This window comes from Chiloscyllium plagiosum, unplaced genomic scaffold (assembly GCF_037043375.1).
Source record: "Chiloscyllium plagiosum isolate Xiang-an unplaced genomic scaffold, Cpla_swu_hap1 HiC_scaffold_38, whole genome shotgun sequence".
NCBI lineage: Eukaryota > Metazoa > Chordata > Chondrichthyes > Orectolobiformes > Hemiscylliidae > Chiloscyllium > Chiloscyllium plagiosum.
Window position 1 is genome coordinate 983,553 of NW_028270176.1, and position 21,974 is coordinate 1,005,526.

Here is a 21,974-nt window from a genome sequence, read left to right on the forward strand (position 1 = left end):
ACCACTCCCCCGGGGTGAAAGGGGTTCTGCTACAACGCGACACAGTCCACCTACACAACAGTGTTCGCCCTAAAAGGCAGCAATTGCCGAACTCGAAGGGGCATCCCTCTGCATTGGAATGGGTACACACTCGCAGAACATCCTCGCATATGGTGTATTCGCAAATGAGACGGAGGAAGGCCTAGTACTCATTAACACTGAGTTAATGGCGGTGAGGAAGCAGAGACACAAAATCGATGAGTACGAGACATCCTGACGGCTGAGAGAGGGGGCGTCTGCAAAACGTTAGGTACTCATGCTGTATTAATGTTCCTGATGAGTCCCAAAATATTGCTTGTTTAATAAATGGTATGAAGGCAGCTATATGACCGCCTCCACGAGCAGATGACTCCTGCTCCCGATGGCTCACGTCCCTTCTTATGCGGGCTGGGGGTAATGGACCCATATCGTTCTACTAGTTGTAGGACTGGTCTTACTCATACTGCTTTGAATAAGACCCTAGTTGTGTACCTGCCTACACCACTTGTTTATGAATGCAGTAGGATACGAAATGTTAAACTATCCGTGGCCCCAAAGAAGGAAGATCCGATTGCTTGTCCGCACCCTACAGCGATGTTGACGAATGTGACGTGTGAAGATGGGCTGTGTATCGCGCAAACCAGGGAAGTGGGAAAACCACCACAAAGCTTTGTTAGAGTTAGGTGGTGTCTGAGGAAATGCCTGGTGTTCAAAAATTATTTTTGATGAATAGCTATCTGGCTTTTTTTTTGGTTGTTGTCTTTGTTGTAAAATGACAAAAATTTGGAAAATGTATTGGAAAATTAACAAAATTAACATTTAATGTAAAATCTGTCAGAGAATGTTTTGCAAAATTTAATACTTCACTGAAATATGCAAATACTTTGCTGAATTCTGTGTCGAGGAGTCAGCTTGTCTTTGTGGAACTTTGCAAACATTTCACCTGGCCTTGCGAGCAGCCGAGTTCATAAAAAAGCTTCGGAAAACATAAAGACAATTATGTCCAAGGCATGGGAATGAGAAAATATGAGCTCGAATGTTTCCCAACAGTTGTCCTTGAGCATGTGATAAGAATAGTATAACACGAATATGTGAATTTTGTTCACAGCCCTTACATAAGGCACTTTTGCCAAAGATATTGGCCGCGCTGCATGCAGAGGTTGAAAAATAAAGCCTTTATTTTGCTCTTGCAAGCAGTTGATTCGAGTCGATTAAATTTCCACGACAGGTGTCAGGGTGCCAGGCAGTGGGAGAATTGTTGGGTATCAGTAAATGGGAGAATTGTTGCACAGTGCTATTACATTGGAAAATTTGTACAAATTGCCTATTCATTAAAGAATTTGAGCAGAAGACCTCTAATTGGAAGAATAGGGGCAGGGAACCATTGAGAAGGAAAGATTTTGCAAGCAGCAGTAAAGTCGAGATACGAGTCCGCCCATCAAGAAATGAAAAAAAAAAACTTTGGAGCAGGGAAGCCATACGTGTATCAGGAAGTGTATCAGGAAACAACGCAATGGGACAATTCACGCAGGGCATCAATAATGGGAGAGTTGGTGCCGATGTCACGAAAGTAGAGATTTGGTGGAAGACGTGGGAGAACTGGTTCTGAATAATATTAAATGTGGTGGAGGTGCAGTTATTGACGTAAAGAAGATTCGTGCAGTATTCGAAAATGGTAGAATGGTGCACGGATGTGAAGCTGTATTTGGGACAATTGTTGCACGAACCACAAAATGGAAATATTGCACATTGGAACTTTAACAGCAAATTGGGGTATGACACCACTATCTCAGAGAGCCAGAGTGGCGTTCCCCACACTGGGAGAAGTTGGTTTGGGTATCAATGAACATGAGAATTGTTTCAGGGCAATATTGAATTCGAAAATTGGTGTGGGGTGTTTAAAGCATGCAGAATTGGAACAGAGCATATTTAAATGGGAGAACACGGGCAGGAATCAGTAAGTCGGAGAAATGTTGTAAAGTGCAGGAAAGTGGCCATTCGATGCAGGGCGACATTAATGAAAAAACTTTGAGTAGTAAACCATTATGTGGAAGATGTATGTCAGGAAACAGCAAAACAGGAGAGTTGGGGCATGGCAATACTCAGTGGGACAGTTTCTTCAGTTCATGACGAAAGGGTGGATTAGTGCAGAATTGGCAATTTTAGAATTTGATGCAGTAAACGCCAACATTGGAGAATTACAGCAGTGGACCACGACATGGGAGAATCATTGCAGCTACATAGTTAATGGAAGAAATGGTGTGGAGTGGACCTAAATTAGATATTTGGTGCAAGTCACCATTAAAATGTAGAATTAGAGTAGGGCACTCCAAAATGCGAGATTTGAACTCGGGCATCAGGAAATGAGAGAATCATACTGGGATATGAGGAAATGGCAGAATTAGTATCGTTATATGAAAAAGCAGGAGAATTTAGTGTCGGAGTATGAGAAAATGGGAGAATAAGTATAGGGGTATGAGTAAATGGAGCTGCAACGAGTGGAAATCTTAAGGGATCTATGTACCTGCACACCAAGATCCCGCTGTTCCTCCACATTGCCAAGAATGCTGCCTTTAATCCTGTACTCAACTTTCAAGTTAGATCTTCCAAGATTCATCACCTCGCATTTATCCAGTTTGAATTCCATTCTGGCAATGTCATACTGCAGCCTGCAACAGTCCTGTGTACTGTCAATGATACCTCCAACCTTTGTGTCCTCTGCAAACTTGCTAAACAATCCTTCAATCTCCTCATCCAAGTCATTAATAAAAATTACAAAGAGTAGAGGCCCAAGAACAGAGCCCTTGGAACACCATTCACCACTGACTTCCAGGCAGAATATTTTCCTTCCACTACCACTCGCGGTCTTCTGTCGACCAGCCAATTCTATATCCAGACAGCTAAATTTCCCTGCATCTCATTCCTCCTGACCTTCTGAACGAGCCTACCATGGGGAACCTTATCAAATGCCTTGCTGAAGTCCAGATATACAACATCCATCGCTCGACCGTCATCAACTTTTCTAGTAACATCCTCAAAGAACTCAATAAGATTTGTGAGGCATGACCTGCCCCTCACAAAGCCGTGCTGACTGCATTTAATCAAGCCATGCTCTTCCAGATGGTCATAAATCCTATCCCGTAGAATCCTTTCTAATATCTTGCAGATGACAGACGTGAGACTAACTGATTTGTAATTTCCGGGGATTTCCCTATTTCTTTTCTTGAAGAGAGGAATTACATTTGCCTCCCTCCAGTCCTCAAGTACGAATCCGGTGGAGAGCGAGGATGCAAAGATCTTCGCAAGTGGCGAAGCAATCACATTTCTCGCTTCCCATAGCAGCCGAGGACAAATATGGTCTGGCCCTGGTGACTTGTCAACAGTAATGTTTGTCAAAATTTTCAACACAACAGTTTCCTCTATCTATCTGTTGCAGCATGATTACTTGCTCCTCAATGGTTTCATTCACTACAAAGTCCTTTTCGTTCGTAAAGACAGAAGCAAAAAACTCATTTAGGGCTTCCCCTACCTCCTTAGTTCCATATGCTATCCCTGATAGGCCCTACTCTTTCTTTGATCATTCTCTTATTCCTCACATATGTGCAAAATGCCTTTAGTTTCTCCTTAATCATTCCTGCCAAGCCTTTTTCCTGCCCCCTCCTGGCTCTCCTCAGACCATTTTTCAGCTCCTTCCTCGCCTGCCTGTAATCCTCCGGAGCTGAGCAAGACCCGTGCTTCCTTCACCTTACGTAAGTTGCCTTCTTTCTTTTGACGATAAGCTCCTCCGCTCTCGTTATCCAAGGTTCCTTTACCTTACGCTTTCTTGCCTGTGTCAAAGGAACACATTTGTGCATCACTCGCAACAACTGTTCCTTAAACATGTCTATAGTGCCCTTTCCATGGAACAATTGCTCCCAGTCCATGCTTCGCAAAGCAGTATGATAGTATCATAGTTTCCTTTCCCCCAACTAAATATCCTTCCATTGTTCCTGCTTCTCTCCTTCTCCATGGCTATGAAGAATATGAGGCAGTTGTGGTCACTATCACCAAAATGCTCTGCCACCGCAAGATCTGACACCTGCCCCAGCTCAGTGCCAAGCACCAAATCCAAAATGGGCTCTCCCCTCATCGGCCTGTGAACGTACTGAGTTAGGAAACCCTCCTGAAAACACTTTACATAAACAGCTCCTTCCAAACCGTCTGCTGGAAGGAGGTTCCAATCAATATTGGGAAAGTTAGTCACCCATTACAACTACCCTATTCCATTCACACTTTTCCAAAAACTGCCGACCTATGCTTTCTTCAATCTCCCTGCTTCTATTGGGGGCGCCTGTATTTAACCCCTAATGAGGTGATTGCTGCCTTACTGTTCCTAATTTCCACCCATACTGACTCAGTAGGCAGACCTTCCTCGATAATATTTACTTCTGTAGCTGTGATACCCTCTCTAATTTGCAGTGCTACACTCCCTCCTCTTTTTACCTCCTCCCTATTATTTTTAAATGTTCTAAACCCTGGAACATCCAGCAACCATTCCTGCCCCTGAGAAACTCATGCCTCTGTAATGGCCACAACATCATAGCTCTAATCGGATCACTTTTATTTACATTTCCCAAGTATTACCGAGCACAGTGACTCCGTTTTGGGGGAGGGGGCGGGGAGGGTGCATGGTGTCTCAGTGGTTAGCACAGCTGTCTCACAGTACCATGTACCTGGTTTGGGGGGAGGGGGAGGGGGCATGGTGTCTCAGTGATTAGCACGGCTGTCTCACAGTACCAGGAACCCGGTTGGAGGGATGGGGGTGGGGAATTGGGACATGGTGTCTCAGTGGTTAACACAGCTGTCTCAAAGTACCAGGGAATCGGTTTGGAGGAAGGGGAGGGGTGCATGGTGTCTCAGTGGTTAACACAGCTGTCTCACAGTACCAGGGACCCGGTTTGAGGGGAGGGGAGGGGGTATGGTGTCTCAGTGGTGAGCAAGGCTGTCTCACAGTACAGGGAACTGGTTTTGGGGGAGGGGGGACCTGGTGTCTCAGTGCTTAGCACGGCTGTCTCACAGTACTAGGGACCAGGTTTGGGGCGATGGGGAGGGGGCATTGTGTCTCAGTGGTTAACACAGCTGTCTCACAGTACTTGGGACCCGGTGTGGGGGAGAGGGGGAGGGGGTCATGATGTCTCAGTGGTTAACACGGCTGTCCCACAGTATTAGAGACCCGGTTGAGCGGGGAGGGGGCCATGGTGTCTCAGTGGTTAGCACGGCTGTCCCACAGTTCCAGGGACCCGGTTTGGGTGAGAGCGGGAGGGGGGCTGGTGTCTCAGTGGTTAGCACGGCTGTCTCACAGTACCAGGGACCCGGTTTGGGAGGGGAGGGGAGGGGGTGCATGGTGTCTCAGCGGTTAGTACGGCTGTCTCACAGTACCAGAGACCCAGTTTGGGGTAGAGGGGGAGAGGGGCATGGTGTCTCAGTGGTTAGTACGGCTGTCCCACAGTACCAGGGACCCGGGGTTTGGGGGGAGAGGGAGGGGTTGCATGGTGTCTCAGTGCTTAGTACGGCTGTCTCACAGTACCAGAGACCCAGTTTAGGGGAGAGGGGGAGAGGGGCATGGTGTCTCAATGGTTAGTACGGCTGTCCCACAGTACCAGGGACCCGATTTCGGGAGGATGGGGAGGGGGGGGGGGGTGCATGCTGTCTCAGTGGTTAGCACGTCTGTCTCACTGTACCTGGGACCCGGTTTGTGGGGAGGCAGAGGGGGGGCTGGTGTCGGACTGCCTTTGACATCTTCCAAAACCTTTCTCCAAACACCTTAAAATTATGCTCACCTCGTGACAATCATTCGTGGGAAGAAGTCTCTGGCTATTTACTCTGTCTGTAACTCTCACCATCTTGTTCAGCTCTATCAAGTTGCCTGTCATCCTTCTTTACTCCAATGAGAAAAGCCATAGCTCCCTCAACCTTTCTTCATAAGACAAGCCCTCTCGTCCAGGCAGCATTCTGGTAAATCTCCTCTGCACCCGTTCTAAAGCTTCCATATCCTTTCTTTACTAAGGCGACCAGAACATGTCAAATGTGGTCTCACCAGAGCTTTATAGACCTGCAGCATAATCTTGCGGCTCTTCAACTCAGCCCCCCTGCTAATGAAAACCAACACACCATACGCCTTCTTAACAACCTAATCAACTTAGGTGGCAACTGAGACACCTATAAGCATGGACCCCAAGATCCGTTTGTTCCTCCACACTGCTAGGAAACCTACATTTGACCCAGTAATCGGCATTCAAATTCGACTTTCAAAATGAATCCCTTCACAAAATAGGAAATTGGAACAGAATTAGGCCATTTAGCCCCTTGCATCTGCTGTGCCGAATGATCACAGTTAAAATGTTTCTCAGCCACATTCTCCTGCCTTCACAAACTGACCATTGATTCCCTTATTCATGAAAAACATATTTATCTCTATCTTAAAGAAAACAAGGTGCCTGTGTGCGGGAGTGTGCATGTGTTTGTGTGTAAGTGTCCATATCTGTATGTATGTGTGTTGTGAGTTTAATGTGTCTATGTATGTTTGTGTGCATCTCTGTGAAATGATGGCTCTGTGATTTTGGGGGTAAATCCATTGAAATTGAGATAAACCCTGACTCCCTTCCTCCACCTCTACGTCTGTCCCTGTTAAGTTTATAGTCATACGATGACACCCTCTGCTGGTCTCCCCATGCCACTGCACAAGTGTCAGTTTTTTTTTCTATCAGAGGACATCAAATACTGCGAATCTCTCACATTGCACGGCTGTTTGGTTTTGCAAATATCTTTGGATGCACAGAACAGTTTTGTCTGATACCTAGATATATTACCATCCTCACTGGGTCAATTTCAGGACATTTCAATCCTTTCTCACTTACACCTTGTAGGGGTGAAATATAAAATATTTCAATTTAACGAACGTGCAATAAATTCATCGCATCACCTTACAAGTGTTTTGGTCAGAGTTACTTGGATGCGGTTGCAGTGGAAATACTCTTCAAGGTGTGCACTCTGTGTGACGAATAATCTCCAAAGACAAATCGCTTCCACATTGCAGATCAAGCACAGATATTACTCCTCAGGAGCATTCGCCACTCTGAGTGTCCTCAGTCTAATTATGATCCACCCTATGCCCAACTGTGTGTGTGTGTGCTTGTCCAGATGGTGCTGTCAGTTTGGTTGGTGCTATGATCTACCTCCCTCGCCCCACCTCCTAGACTGAATCCCTTATGGTCTTCTCCCTCTACTGCCATCAATGCAGTAGAGTGTGAAGGCCAGCAGAGGCGGACATTGCATCACTTTAAACACCACAGAGGCTGGCAGATCCGCTGTGCACACGGATACGCACAGAGACACGCAGATACACACAGATATGAATATAGATACACAGGCACATGTAGAGACTGGTGCAGTCACACATATACGAAAGCACACAGAGACAAATGCCAATGCACTGATGCACGTGCACACATAGATATACAGGCATCAGTACAGACGCACCACAAACACTGACACACTGACGTTTATACAGACATGCAGAATCTGCCAGTATTTATTTTTCGCGTGGTGACTTCCTCAATATTTCACTCGATCGTGTGGTGTGTGCTAATATTTTTGTTGATCCGTTGGGATTCCTCTGCACCCTCAATATAGCTTCTACATCTTTCCTATAACAAGGTGGCCAGCACTGAACACAATGTTCCAAGTGTGCTGTTGCGTCACAGCAATGAACCCGTTTGTTAATTAAACCAAACACCCAGAGAAGCTCACCTTGCCTTATAATTTGTTAAAGCACGAGTGACAGAGAGCTCGAAAATTCCACTATTTAAAGAAAAATAATATCAGTTTATTCCTTAACTGTTAAAGTGAACATTGAACAACAACTATTCACGGCTCTAAGCTCCCTTTCTCTGAACTGTTTGTTATCTGCTTCCACCTCTCCAAAAATATACTGTTCCCATTAAAAAGAAACTAAATTAAAATTACATCAATTTAATTTCAAAACCAGGAAGCGGCTGTCATCTCCAGTGTCCTCCTTCTTTCATCTGTAGATGTCTCTGGGTCGTCTTCTGCCTTTTACCGCAAGGAGGTATCATGCAAAAAAACATAACTTTAATAGAGAGTGTTTTCCATGGCACTCTCTGTCGATGGCAGTTTACTCTCTGTCTAACTTTCATAATGCTTGTCTCTTTATCCGCTCAAAATCAAATCATGTCATTGGTTCAATGTTGGCAAAACAGTAAATTCAAAATCTGTTGCGTTTGTTACCCTGAAGCATGATTAGAACAGATTCGTTAAATATGGAAAGTTGTCAAAAGAACAACCAAAACTCAAGGCATCTGTTTCACAGCCAAATGTTACACATTTTCAATTTTCCAGTACACTCTGAAACTGCTAGCTAGTCATATGACAGGTTCTTGCAAGCTCTCAATGCAGAAAAGCACTAGAGCTGCAGCATAACCTCACAGCACTGAAACCCAGTTCCCCGGCTTGTGAAAGCAACACACCTTGTGCCTTCTCAACAACCACATCTACCTGGGTGGCAACTTTGTGGATCTGTGGACATGGAACCCAAGATCCCACTGTTCCTTAACACTGTCAAGAATACGGCCTTTAACCCTGTTCTCTGCATGAAAATGTTACCTTCCAAAGTGAATGGCTTCACACTTTTTCAGATTTAACTCGATCTGCCACTCATCAGCTCAGTTCTGTCAATGTCTCTTTGCAACATACAACAATCTTCCACACTATCCACAACTCCACCAACTTCCTTGTCATTGGAAAGCCACTCTTTCAATTCTCCATTCAACTCTCTTATAAAAATCACAAAGAGCAGAGTACCCAGAACCGATCCCTGCAGAACACCCCTGGTCACCGAGCTCCAGGCTGAGTACTTTCTATTTACCACTACCCTGTGTCTTTTATGGGCCAGCCAATTCTGTATCCAGATAGCCAGATTTCCCTGTATCCTATGCATCCTTACTTTCTGAATGAACATACCACTGGTAACGTTATCAAATGACTTGCAAAAATCCAAATACACCACATCCACTGCTGTACCTTCATAAATCTGTTTTTTCCTCATGCTCAAAAAATTCAATAATACTTATAAGGCATGGCCTCCTGCATCGCCAGACCATGGCAACACGACGCCTGGAGGAAGAGCGGCTCATCTTCCATCTAGGAACCCTCCAATCACAAGGGATGAATGCAGATTTCTCCAGCTTCCTCATTTCTCCTCCCCCCCACCTTTTCTCAGTCCCAACCCTCAGACTCAGCACCGTCTTCTTTACCTGCAATCTTCTTCCCGACCTCTCGGACCCCACCCCCTCTCCGGCCTATCACCCTCACCTTAACCTCCTTCCATCTATCGCATTCCCAACGCCCCTTCCCCAAGTCCCTCCTCCCTACCTTTTATCTAAGCCTGCTTGGCACACCCTCCTCATTCCTGAAAAAGGGCTCATGCCCGAAACATCGATTCTCATTCTCCTTTGATGCTGCCTGACCTGCTGCGCTTTTCCAGCAACACATTATCAGCTCTGGCTATCACCATGCTCGAATACCTTCTGTTTCGCAAAGGAACTCTCTCTCTTTGCTCTCTGGGCGAGTGCAGCATTCAGAGCAGTCCGCAGGGCTGCAATCTGCTGCAATTAAGTTATAGACGGTCTGACAAAATATGGTGTATCAGTTCTATTCAGCCGAGCCTCAAGCATATTCTGCTGTTCTCCCTTCTGCCGCTTCTGAGTCACTGAATAAGAAATAATCAAATCCCTTGTATAGGCTTTGGCAGTCTCCCATAGCACCGTCGGATTACTGGCCGTACACAAGTTCATGTTCCAAAAAAATATAAATTCCCCCGAAACATTTGCTATCCTTCAGGAGGCAATGATCCACGTGCCAGTGCCGTGAGCCTGTCCCATCACCACCATCCTTGACCTCCATGTACACTGCCACATGATCATAAATGGTTCCCATTTCTAAAAGACAGCATCTAATTTAGAAAGACCAATGGGGCAAACAACATGTCAATCCTAGTATAGCATTTATGCGGGTTAGAAATAAAGGTGAAGTCCATATCTTCAGGATGAAGACATCTCACACATCCGCCAACCCAGCTACCTGTTCAGGTCCACCAGCTGCCTGGGTGGCGGGGAAATACCTCCGATACCCTCGACATCCTATCACCTCCGGGTCCACACGTCACTTAAAGTCTCCCCTTAATTGTACGACCCAAGAAGATTCCAGCATCTGTTTTTCTCTATCGTGCTGGAGTTGCACAAGCACCGGACAGGGATGCTAGTCCGATCCGGGCCTGCACACTGCGACCCGGTGGGCCCGCTCGACCCGCACCCAGTCTGCCCTGACTTCCAGTTTCAAAAATTGTGTGAGCCATTGTACCAAGAAGCTGACGAGATGGCTTTCTTGTTCCCGTTCTGGCAGCCCAACCAAGCTGATGTTCTTCTGACGGCTCTAATTTCGAGGTCCTCGATCTGCTCTACTAAGGTCTGTACCTACCATTCTAGGTCTTGGACCAGACCTGCTGAGGATTCTGTCATGATTTCCAAAGCCGCAGTCCACTCTTCCACCTCCACGACATGTGGCCCGAGACGCTGGATCTCCTGGTCATGCTTCTGCAGCTTGGCTGAGATCAGTTCCAGCATGGTTCAGCTCTCCTCCATTGCTGAATAACCAGGGAAAAATTAGAATCCATTTCGAAACCAAGCGGGTAATCAGTATGTGAAACTGGGGAACATTTAATAGACTGTAACACGAGAGCTTACATCTGTTTTAGTTGGGATAAGGAAGATGCAGGTACATAATTCAAGAAGATGGACTGGGAAGCTCTCGAACAGATTGATATAAGATGCAAGTTGGAATTGATGGTTTTGGATAATGTAAAGTCCAGATGAGTTGTATCGCAGGATGCTGTTGGAGACAAGAGAGGAAATGTCCTGACCTAAATGTTTTAGTCGAATCTGTCCACACAAGGGAGGTGCTAGAGGACTGGAGAACAGCTATGTGGTCCCAAGTTACTGGAAGGGTGGTAGAGATAGACCAGTGCCTCGTTGTGTACCACAGCAAGCAGTGCAGTGTATCAAATTATTTGTGGTATTCATAAATGATGTAAATGTAAATGTGGAGGGGGTGGTGGGGGTTGAGGGCTGAGCATAATAAGTAATTTTGTGTTTGACACAAAGATTGGTCAGGTGGTTGGCAGTGAGGAGGAAGGCCTTATGTTACAGGAAGACACAGGTGGAGTGGTCAGATGGTCAGATCAATGGCAGATGGAATGGAAAATTGATAAATATGAGGTGATGCACTTTGTAAGAAGTAACCAGACAGGGTAGAATGCAATGAATAGCAGAACAATAGGGACATCAGAGGGTGTTTCTCCACACATCCCTGAATGTGACCAGACAGTGTAGAAATCATACGGGACTGTAGGCATAGTGTTTATTCATCAAGGTGACATAATATGAGGTAACCATGCCATTGGTTAGGCCATAGATAGAATACTGTGTGCAGTTCTGGCAGCCACGTTACAAGAAGTGTTTTGGTTTCTCAGTAACATCAGAAAGTATTGGCGTCTTTACAGAGTTGGGAGCTTCAGTGGAAGTATCCTGGCTGCATCTCTCTCTAAATTTTCACTTGATTTGTTTTCCCTCCTCGATTGGAGAACTGCATCTGAAAATCTGTGTCTGATCTTTCCTTTTGTCCAATTACATGTATCAGAACACTTAATTATTAATAGAGTCTAGGCCAACGCCTTCAAATATTTTTGAGGAGCTCTGCTGTCGTCCATAACACGTGACTCCTTCTCTCCCTGTATAATTGGTTGGAGGCATTAAATGGGCTATCTCTACACTTCCCCAATAATATCATTGAGCTGAATGACTTACTCATATTCCTGTGAAGCTACTGTGAGGAGCGGAATAATTCCCTCCTTTTAACTGTGGAAATATGCAGTGTCCAGCAGCACTGTTGCATGAATGTTACCGATACTTCCAACATCACAAGCCTGAATGTTGTGCAGGGCTTGCTGCACATGTACACAGACTAGTTCAGGAGCTGAAGGGGGACATTTTTTTTCCTGAATATTGTATGATCTTCAGTGAACACCCCAACTTCTAATCTTATGGTGTGGGCAAGACATTTATGAAGCACCTGAAGATGTTTGTGCTGAGGAAGCTACCTTGAGGATCTTTTGCAGACATGTCCAGGACTGCATGGAGTTTTGTCCACAAACCACAATCATTGTGCTTTATGCTTTAAATCACTCTAACCGGGGAAGTTTACAACTCATTCCCATTAAGTGCAATCCTGCTCAGACTCCTTGAGACCGTCCTTAGTTAAATGATGCCTTGATGACAGGGCCGGTCACTCTTCCCTGAGCCCTTGTGTTCACGTATTTTGCTCATATCAATAGGCCACAGTGTGGGGCAGGGAGTGCTTTTTGACCAGTCAGAGTTGAGGGCTCTGACACGAATTGGACACGAAAGAGGACATTAGACCTTATGATCTTATTGTGGGAGAAGACCTGCTTGTGGGTGGGGGGGGGGGGGGATGGACGGGGGTGGGTGGCGTGTGGATGAATGACATATCCCTGTTTGTGGACTTCTCACGTTCTATTATTTGAAAGTAGAGGCTGTTATTTTCCTAGAAGCTCTGTTGTTGAATATTACCAGATTGTCTGGACCACCGCAGGGTGAGGAATGGGGGCTGTAGTCACAGTGAAACTGGGTCCACAACTTGACCAACAAACGAAGCACAAGTTGCAGAAAGGGGAAGGTCAATGAGGAGTGATGAGGACCCTCTTTCATACCAGTGCCTGGGATTTCCTATTACACTTTCCTAACTAGTCCAAACTGGGTTTGACAGTTTTGAGGGGCTGAATGGTCTCCTCCTTTTCTGTGAAAGGAGTAAGTAGCCTCTAATTGCTCCGTCTAGTCGGTTTGATGGGCTAAATGGAACACAGAAACATGGGACTGAGGAGCAGGAGTGGGTCATTGGACACTTTGATCCTTCTCTACTAGGGATTAAGATTGTGGCTGATCAAGTTGTGGTCTCAGCTCCACATTTCTGTCTGTGTGCTATTATCCAAGAATCACTTCTCTGTCCAATATTTAACTAACTCAGCGTTGAATAAATATAAACAAAAAGACATCTCAAACTTGTGGGGATGAGAATTCCCACTTGAAATACCTGTTTAGAATTTCTGCTCATCCCTCTTATAGAGTCATAAAGCATGCAAATGTGTAAGTGCTGCCCAGACATCCCATTATGATCGAGTCTTATTTGAGAGCATTTGTCTCATATTCCTCTAAACCTCCTTATTCAAATACCAAAGATGCCAGACTCCACCACTTCCTCTGGGAGATAATTCCATATGGACACCTCCCTCTAAAATATTTCCCCTCGTACCTTAAAACAGGCCTCCAGTCTGAAAAGCAATCCTTTACAAACCTCTGTTCCTTCCTTCAATCTTATTTTGTATTCAATTGGCTTGGATGCGCTGGTTCCCATGTGACTTAACCTTACTAACTTGCCTAATATGCAGAATCTTGTCAAACAACTTGTTCCAGTTTGTATGGAAACCATCTACAACACTGCCTTCATCAATCTGCTTTGTCACTTTTTTAACAAACTCAGTCAAATTCGTACAACGCGATTTCTCATGCAAAAAGCCATGGTGACTATCCCCAATCAATTCTTGCCTTTGAAAATGCATGCAATTGGCTATCCCTCAGAATCCCCTCCAACTGCTCACGCATCACTAATGTCAGGCTCACTGGTCCAGAGTTTATTGGGTTGTTGGGTAACTGTTTTATTTTCTACTGCCACTCTTCCATTGGTCACAACAAATTCACGCTGTAACCAGGTTGATGATATGGCCAATGTTGTAGGTCTCACATTCGGTCAGGGTCATCCTCGGAAGAGGTCAGGTTGATTTCCTTCATTTATTAAAATAACAAATTCATGACGAAAACAAAGTTCCTCAAACTATGATGGAAAAGTGAATATCAAACAGAATAGACATTTTTTAAAAATGTACATTGAAATTTCTGTTTCTGAAAATACTGAGGAGCACAAACATACACACACACACGCACACTCAAACACACACACAGACATGCACACACAGGCACACTCAAACACACAAAAACACGGTCACACACACAGACACATGCACATACAAGTATGCGCACAAACACAGACAAATGCATGTACCGTAGACTGTAAATAATTAGAGCAGAATAAAAGGCCATTTGACCCATCCAGTCTACGGAGCTACTGATCATGGCTGACATGCTTTTCAAGCCAATTCTCCTGCCTTCTCACAACAAGCCTTGATCCCATGATTAAGCATAACTTATCTAGTTATATCCTCAAGATGCTAATGTGTCTGTGTGTCCGTGTGGGTCTGTGTGCATGTGTTGTCTCTGTGTTTGTCCCAGTGTCCTGCCCTGTGCTCCATGTTGGAGAGTGGGGTTTTAGCAGTTTTGAGACACATCTTTGTAACTTGCTCTGTGTCTAACATTGAACGCCTGTTTTAATCATTCTCTGCTGCTCAGGTGGTCAGTAACATGAGGAATCCCCACAACTGTTCGTGATTCATACCAGTCTTCTCACTTGCATTTCACTGGCAATTGACTTAACTCTAGTTTTTGTACATTCGTGGAAGTGCTGTGGATGGTTTCCGGGAGGCTATGTTTTAAACTGCTCTGGCAATTCAGGAAGACCAGAGGCTTTGATGATCCAAATATGGATGAAACATGGTGACTGTAGTTGCAGCATCTGGATCTGCAACATGACCAACAAATGGAGCAGAGGTTTCAGAGAGGGGAATCTCTGTAAAATGGAATGATGGAATTGCAATCAGATCAGTCATGGTTTTGAAGAATGTTGGAGCAGGATTAAATGGCTCGTTCATGCAAATTATTCAGATTTTTCTGTTAGTAACAAGCCGATTTCCCTTTTCTCCCAGTGTCCCAGACTGATGGGTAGTGAGTCACCGCCTCCTGTTCCTGGGGAACAGAAATCTGGGGCCTCACTAGCCTCCATGTTTAGCTGTATCCCTGTCACGAGCAGTTGAGTGACTGCCTCCTGTTCCTGTGTCCCAGTATTGAGCAGTTAAGTGACTACCTCCTGTTCCTGTGTCCCAATTTCAAACAGTTGAAAGACTGTCTCCTGTCCCTATGTCCCAGAATCGAGCAGTTGAGTGATTACCTCCTGTTTCTCCCTGTTCCTGAGCAGCAGGAACCTGGGGCCCTGGCAGCACAGCTAATCACAGAGCCACCCTAAAGTTGTAATTTGATTCACAACTACCACTTCCTCTGATAGTTCATTCCACACATAAACCATTATCTGAACAAAAATAAAAAAAAATCCCAAACGCCTTTTTAAAGCCGTTCTGCTGTCACCTGAAAAGGTATGTACCCAGTCTTGAATCGCGTCCCTTCCTGGAAAGGACACCTGCTGTTCACATTACTGATACCACACCTCCATGATTTGAGAAACATCTAATAAGGTCACTCTTCAGCCTCCTGCGCACCAGTGAAAGAAGTCGCAGCCTATCCAGTCTCTGGTTATAATTCAAACTATCCATTCCCATTAACATCCTGGTAAATCTCTTCTGAATCCGCTCCAACTACATAATGTCCTCCCGATATCAGCATGACCAGAACTGGACACAGAATTCCAGATAAAGCCTCCCCAACATCCAAAATAACGTCCCAACTCTTGTACTCAAAAGTCTGAGCAATGAAGGCAAGTGTGCTAAGCGCCTTCTTAACCACCCTGTCTACATGTGACACAGACTTGAAAGACCCGAACCCCTCGGCCTCTTTGTTCCATATCACTACTCGAGGCTCTGTTTTTAATTAGTGTAAGTCTGCCCTCGTTTGTTTTATCAAGATGTAATATTTGCATTTATTCCAATCCAAAAAACCCTGAGCATTAAAGACAGTAGGAGTATACTTAAGAGGGAAATCAGGAGGGCAAAAAGGGGACATGAGATAGCTTTGGCAAATAGGGTTATGAATAATCCAAAGGGTGTTTATAAATACATTAAGAACAAAAGGGTAACTCGAGAGAGAATAGGGCTCCTCAAAGATCAGTAAGATAGCCTCTGCGTGGAGCCGCAGGAGATGGGAGAGATACTAACTGAATATTTTGCATCAGTGTGTACTGTGGCGAAGGGCATGGGCAATATAGAATGTGGGGAAATAGATGTCGACATGTTGAATATGTCCATCTTACAGAGGAGGACGTGCTGGAGTCTTGTAACCCTTAAAGCTTAGTTAATCCCCAGCACCTGATCAGGTGAACCCTAGAACTCTGGGAAGCTGGGAATGTGGTTGCTGGGCCTCTTGCTGAGATATTTGTATCATTGATTATCACAGGTGAGATGCCGAAAGACTAGAGGTTAGTTAACGTTGTGCCGCTATTTAAGAAAGGTGGTAAGGACAAGCCAGGGAACTATCGACCGGTGAGCCTGACATTGATGCTAGGCAAGTTGTTGGAGGGAATCCTGAGGAACAAGATGCGTGTGTATTCTGAAAAGTAAGGACTGATTAGTGGTAGTCAGCATGACTATGTGCGTGGGAAATCATGTCTCACAAAATTGATTGAGTTATTTGAAGACGTATCAAAGAGGATTGATGAGGGCAGAGAGGTGGACATGATCTATGGAATTCAGTAAGGCGCTCGACAAGGTTCCCCATGGACGACAGGTTAGCAATGTTAGATCTCATGGAATACAGGGAGAACTAGCCGTTTGGATACAGAACTGGCTCAAATGTAGAAGGCAGGGTGGTGGTTTTATATATATATATATATATATATATATATATATATATATACATATATATATATATATATATATATATATAATGATTTAGTTATGAGCATTGCAGGTATAGTTAGTAAGTTTGCAGATGACACCAAAATTGGAGATATAGTGGACAGCGAAAAGGGTTACCTCAGATTACAACAGGATTTTGTTCAGATGGGTGAGAAGTGGCAGATGGAGTTTAATTCAGATAAATGTGACGTGCTGCATTTTGGAAAAGCAAATCTTAACAGGACTGATACACTTAGTGGCAAATTCCTAGATAGTGTTGATGAACAAAGATATCTTGCAGTGCAGGTTCATATTTCCTTGAACGTAGAGTTGTAGGTAGATAGAATATTGAAGAAAGTGTTTGGAATACATTCCTTTATTGATCAGAGCATTGAGTATAGAAGTTGGAAGGTCATGTACAGGACATTGGTCAGGCCTCTTTTGGAATATTGTGTGCAATTCTGTTCTCCATCAATCGGAAGGATGTTGTTAAACTTGAAAGGGTTCAACACAAATTTACAAGGATATTGCCAGGGTTTGAGCTGCAGGAAGAGAGCAAAAAGGCTTGGGCTTTCTTTCCCTGGAGCATCAGAGACTGAGGAGTGACCTCCGTAGAGGTTTATAAAGTCATTGGTAGCATGGATAGAGTAAACAGACAAGGTCGTTTCTCTGAGTAGGAGAGTCCAGAAATCGAGAGCAGAGGTTGAGGGTGAGAGGGGAAAGATATAAAAGGGAACTAAGGAGCAACTTTTTCACGCAGAGAGTGGTGCGTGTATGGAATAAGCTGCCAGAAGTGGTGGAGGCTGACAATTATTGCATTTTAAAGGCATTTGGACATTGACATGAATAGAAAAGATTTAGAGGGATATGGCCCAGGCGCTGGCAAGAGGGATAAGATTAGGTTTGGATATCTGGTCGGCATGGACAAATTTGACCGAAGATTCTGTTTAGTGCTGTTTATCTGTGCCTCACAGCTCAGTGGGTTTCGGTCTCTTCAAAGATAAATCTTAGTCTGTTTTATTTTAGTAAAGCTACAACATTCAGTAGGGTGGCGGTTTATTTCTTTAAGTACACATCTTATGATACTTTGATTAAGTGTTTTAATATAAAATATTGGTACTAATTTATTCTAGGGTAGTGTTTTGTAAAGCTGTAAGACTATGTGCCTTTTTCTGGGTCTGTGGACGGTTAAGGTGCAGAGATGGCCATTCGTACAGTGATGTGCTCTTCCTGTTGGATTTAGGAGATTAAGGAAAGTTTCAATGATCCCGATTGTCTGCAGGAAGTGAGGATGCAAATCCTGTAGGATTTCATGGATCAGATGGAGCGATGGCTAAAGGTAATGAAGAATTTACAGGAGCCGGGGGGTGTGATAGGTGGCAGTTTCAGAAAGTTAGGAAAACTGCCGATCCAGTCAGGTAGATGGGTTTCCACTCGGAAAGGGAGGAGTGGAAGGCAGGTAGTGCAGGAGTCTCCTGTGGTTATTTCCATCTCAAACAAGTATAATGTTTTGGAAAGCATCGGGGGTCACAGACTCTCCGGGAAATATCGCACTGACAGCCAAGTTCCTAGTGTAATGTGAGGTATATCCAGTTCCACGCGATCGATGGTGATGGGGGTTCTCTAGTCTGCAGCACAGACTGCAGTTTCTGTAGCTAACAGTGAGACATCAGAATGGGGTGGTGCCTCCCTACTGTCTGGGTGAAGGATGGCTCCGAGGGTGCAGAATATTCTGAAAGGGGAGAATGATGAGTGGGAGGTCGCTGTACATTGGTACCAATGACATAAGAGAAAAGGATGAAGTCCTGATGAGACAATATAGCAAATTAGCCTGGAGTATAATAAGCAGGTCCTTGTGGGTAGTAATATCTGGATTACTCCCGGTGCCACATGCTAGAGAGAGTAGGAATAGCAGGGTAGAGCAGATGAATGCGTGGCCAAGGATCTGATACAGGAGAGAAGGATTCACGTTTTTGGATCATTGGAATCTCTGCTGGGGTAGAATTGACGTGCATAAGAAGGATGGATTACATCTGAATTGGAAGGTGTCTAATATCCAAGCAGGGAGATTTGCTAGTGCTACTCGGGAGACATTAAACCAGTGAGGGCGTGGGGTAAACCTAAAGAGATAGTGAGAAAGGAGGCAAGTCTGAGACTGGTATAGTTTAGAAGTTAGACAGGCAAGGGCAAGGCACAGAATGAGGTCGGACTGACAAGGTACAATAGACAATAGGTGCAGGAATAGGCCATTCTGCCCTTTGAGTCAGCACCACCATTCATTATGATCATGGCTGATCGTCCACAATCACTATCCTGTTCCTGCCTTATCTCCGTAACACTTGATTCCATTATCTTTAACAGCTCTATCCATCTCTTCCTTGAAAGTATCCAGAGACTTGGCCTCCACTGCCTTCTGGGGCAGTGCACTCCCTGTGTCCACTACTCTCTGGGTGAAGACGTTTCTCCTCAACTCTGTTCTAAATGGCCTCTCCCTTATTTTTAAACTGTGTCCTCTGGTTCTGGCCTCACCCATCCGTGGAAACATGCTTCCTGCCTCCAGAGTGTCCAACCCTTTAATAATCTTGTCGGTCTCTATCAGATCCTCTCTCATTCTTTTAAACTCTTGTGTATACAAGCTCAGTCGCTCCAATCTTTCAACATATGATCATTCCGCCATTCCGGGAATTGACCTCATGAACCTACCCTACACTCCCTCAATAGCCACAATGTTCTTCCTCAAATGTGGAGACAAAGACTGCACACAATACTCCAGGTATGGTCTTACCAGGGCCCTGTACAGCTGCAGAAGGACCTCTTTGCTCCTATACGCAATTCCTCTTGTTATGAAGGCCAGCATGCAGCGAGATTTCTTCACTACCTGCTGTACCTGCATGATTGCTTTCATTGACTGATGTACAAGAACACCTAGATCTCGTTGTACTTCCCCTTAACCAAACTTGACTCCTTTTAGATAGTAATCTGCCTTCCTGTTCTTGCTTCCAAAGTGGATAACCATACATTTATCCACATTAAGCTGCATCTGCTATGCATCCGTCCACTCACCTAGCCTATCCAAGTTAACCTGTATTCTCATAACATCCTCCTCACATTTCACCCTGCCACCCAGCTTTGTGTCATCGGCAAATTTGCTAATATTACTTTTAATAAGTTCATCTATATTATTAATGTTTACTGTAAACAGCTGCGGTCCCAGCACCGAACCTTGTCGTACCCCACTAGTCACTGCCTGCCATTCCGAAAGGAAGCGTTTATCACTACTCTTTGCTTCCTGTCAGCCAGCCAATTTTCAATCCAAGTCAGTATATTCCCCTTTGTAAATCCATGCTGACTCTGACGAATCCTATTACCGCTTCCAAATGAGCCATAATTTCATTTTTTATAATTGACTCCAGCATCTTTCTCACCACTGACCTCAGGCTAACTGGTCTATAATTCCTTGCTTTCTCTCTCCCAACTTTCTTGAAAAGTGGGACAACATTAGCCACCCTCCAGTCTGACTCTACATCTCCTGACTCTGTGTCTCCCCCTTCGCAAAGGGCTGAACGTCATCCCTCACCAACAGGGCCATCCCATCCCCTCTGCCCATCAGACTGTCCTTTTGATAGCACTCCACTGCAATTATTTCAATGCAAGTGGTTTTACAGGGAAAGCAGATGAGCTTAAGATATGGTTTTGAACATGGGACTGGAATATAGTGGGTATCACAGAAACGTGTTTTAGGTTGGAAAGGACAGGTAGCTTAATGTTCCAGGGAATAGATGTAAGAGGAAGGATAGAAAGGGGGATTAAGAGAGAAGGTGGAATGGTGTTTTTGATTCGGGATAACATTATTGTTGTGTTTAGGGAGGATATTCATGGGAGTTCGCCCGGTGAACTTACTTGGGTGGAACTGGGAAATAGGAACAGGATGATCACCTTATTGAGGTTGTCTGTGTGGGTTTCATCCGGGTGCTCTGGTTTCCTCTCACAGTCCAGAGATGTGCAGGTTGGGTGGGATAATCCAGGCTGAATTGCCCATATTGTTCAGGGATGTGAAGGTTGGGTGGATTGGCCATGCGAAATTGCCTACAGTGTTCAGGGATGAGCAGGCGAGGGGGATTGGTCATGGGAAATGCACCGTTACAGGGCTAAGACAGGAGACTCTGAGGGTTAGTGTGGATGTGATGGGCCGAATGGCCTGCTTCCACACTTGGTAATTCTCTGACGATAATTCTACTAGTTTTAAAATAGTTTCAGAAAATAATAGACCAGATCTAAAAGTTGTTGTTCAAAATTGGACAAAGGTTAATTTTCACGGTACAAGGCAAGAACTTTCAATATTTCTTTGCAACCCCCCAGGTAAAGGGACGGCTGGAAAGTGGGAACATAAGAACAGAAGGAATAGGAGCAGGAGTAGGCCATCTGGCCCCTCAAGCCTGCACTGCCATTCAATAAGGTCAGGGCTGAGCTTATCATGGCCTCAGCACCACTTTCCTGCTCTCTCACCATAACCCTTAATTCCTTTCCTGTTCACAAATCTACCTTTTGCCTTAAAGACATTCAAATTGATAACATCAACTGCTACACTCAGCAGGGAATTCCACAGATTCATAACCCTTTTGCTGAAGAAGTTGCTCCTGAACTCTGTCCTAAATCAGATACCCCCTTACTTTGACGCTATACTCTCGAGGTTGACCCCCCCCCCCCCCCCAGGTGGAAATAACCTCCCATTCTTCTATCTTATCTATTCCCTTCTTAATTTTAGTTTTTCCAATACAACCTCCCATTCTTCTAAATTCCAACAAGTATAATCCCAGTCTATTCAATCTCTCCACATACACCAACATTCTCCACTCCCGACTCAAACTAGTGACCCTCCTCTGCACCCCCTCCAGTGTCAGTACATTCTTGCTGAAGTAAGGCGATCAAACCTGTACACAGTACTCCAGGTGTGGCCTCACCAGCACCCTGTACAGCTGCAGCATAACCATCCCTCTAGCAAGGAAGTACAATAGACCCTTCACCATCTCGTTTAGTCCCCTGGGATGCATTCCATCATGGGTCTCGAGGATTTCATGTCAGCTTTTACTGAAAG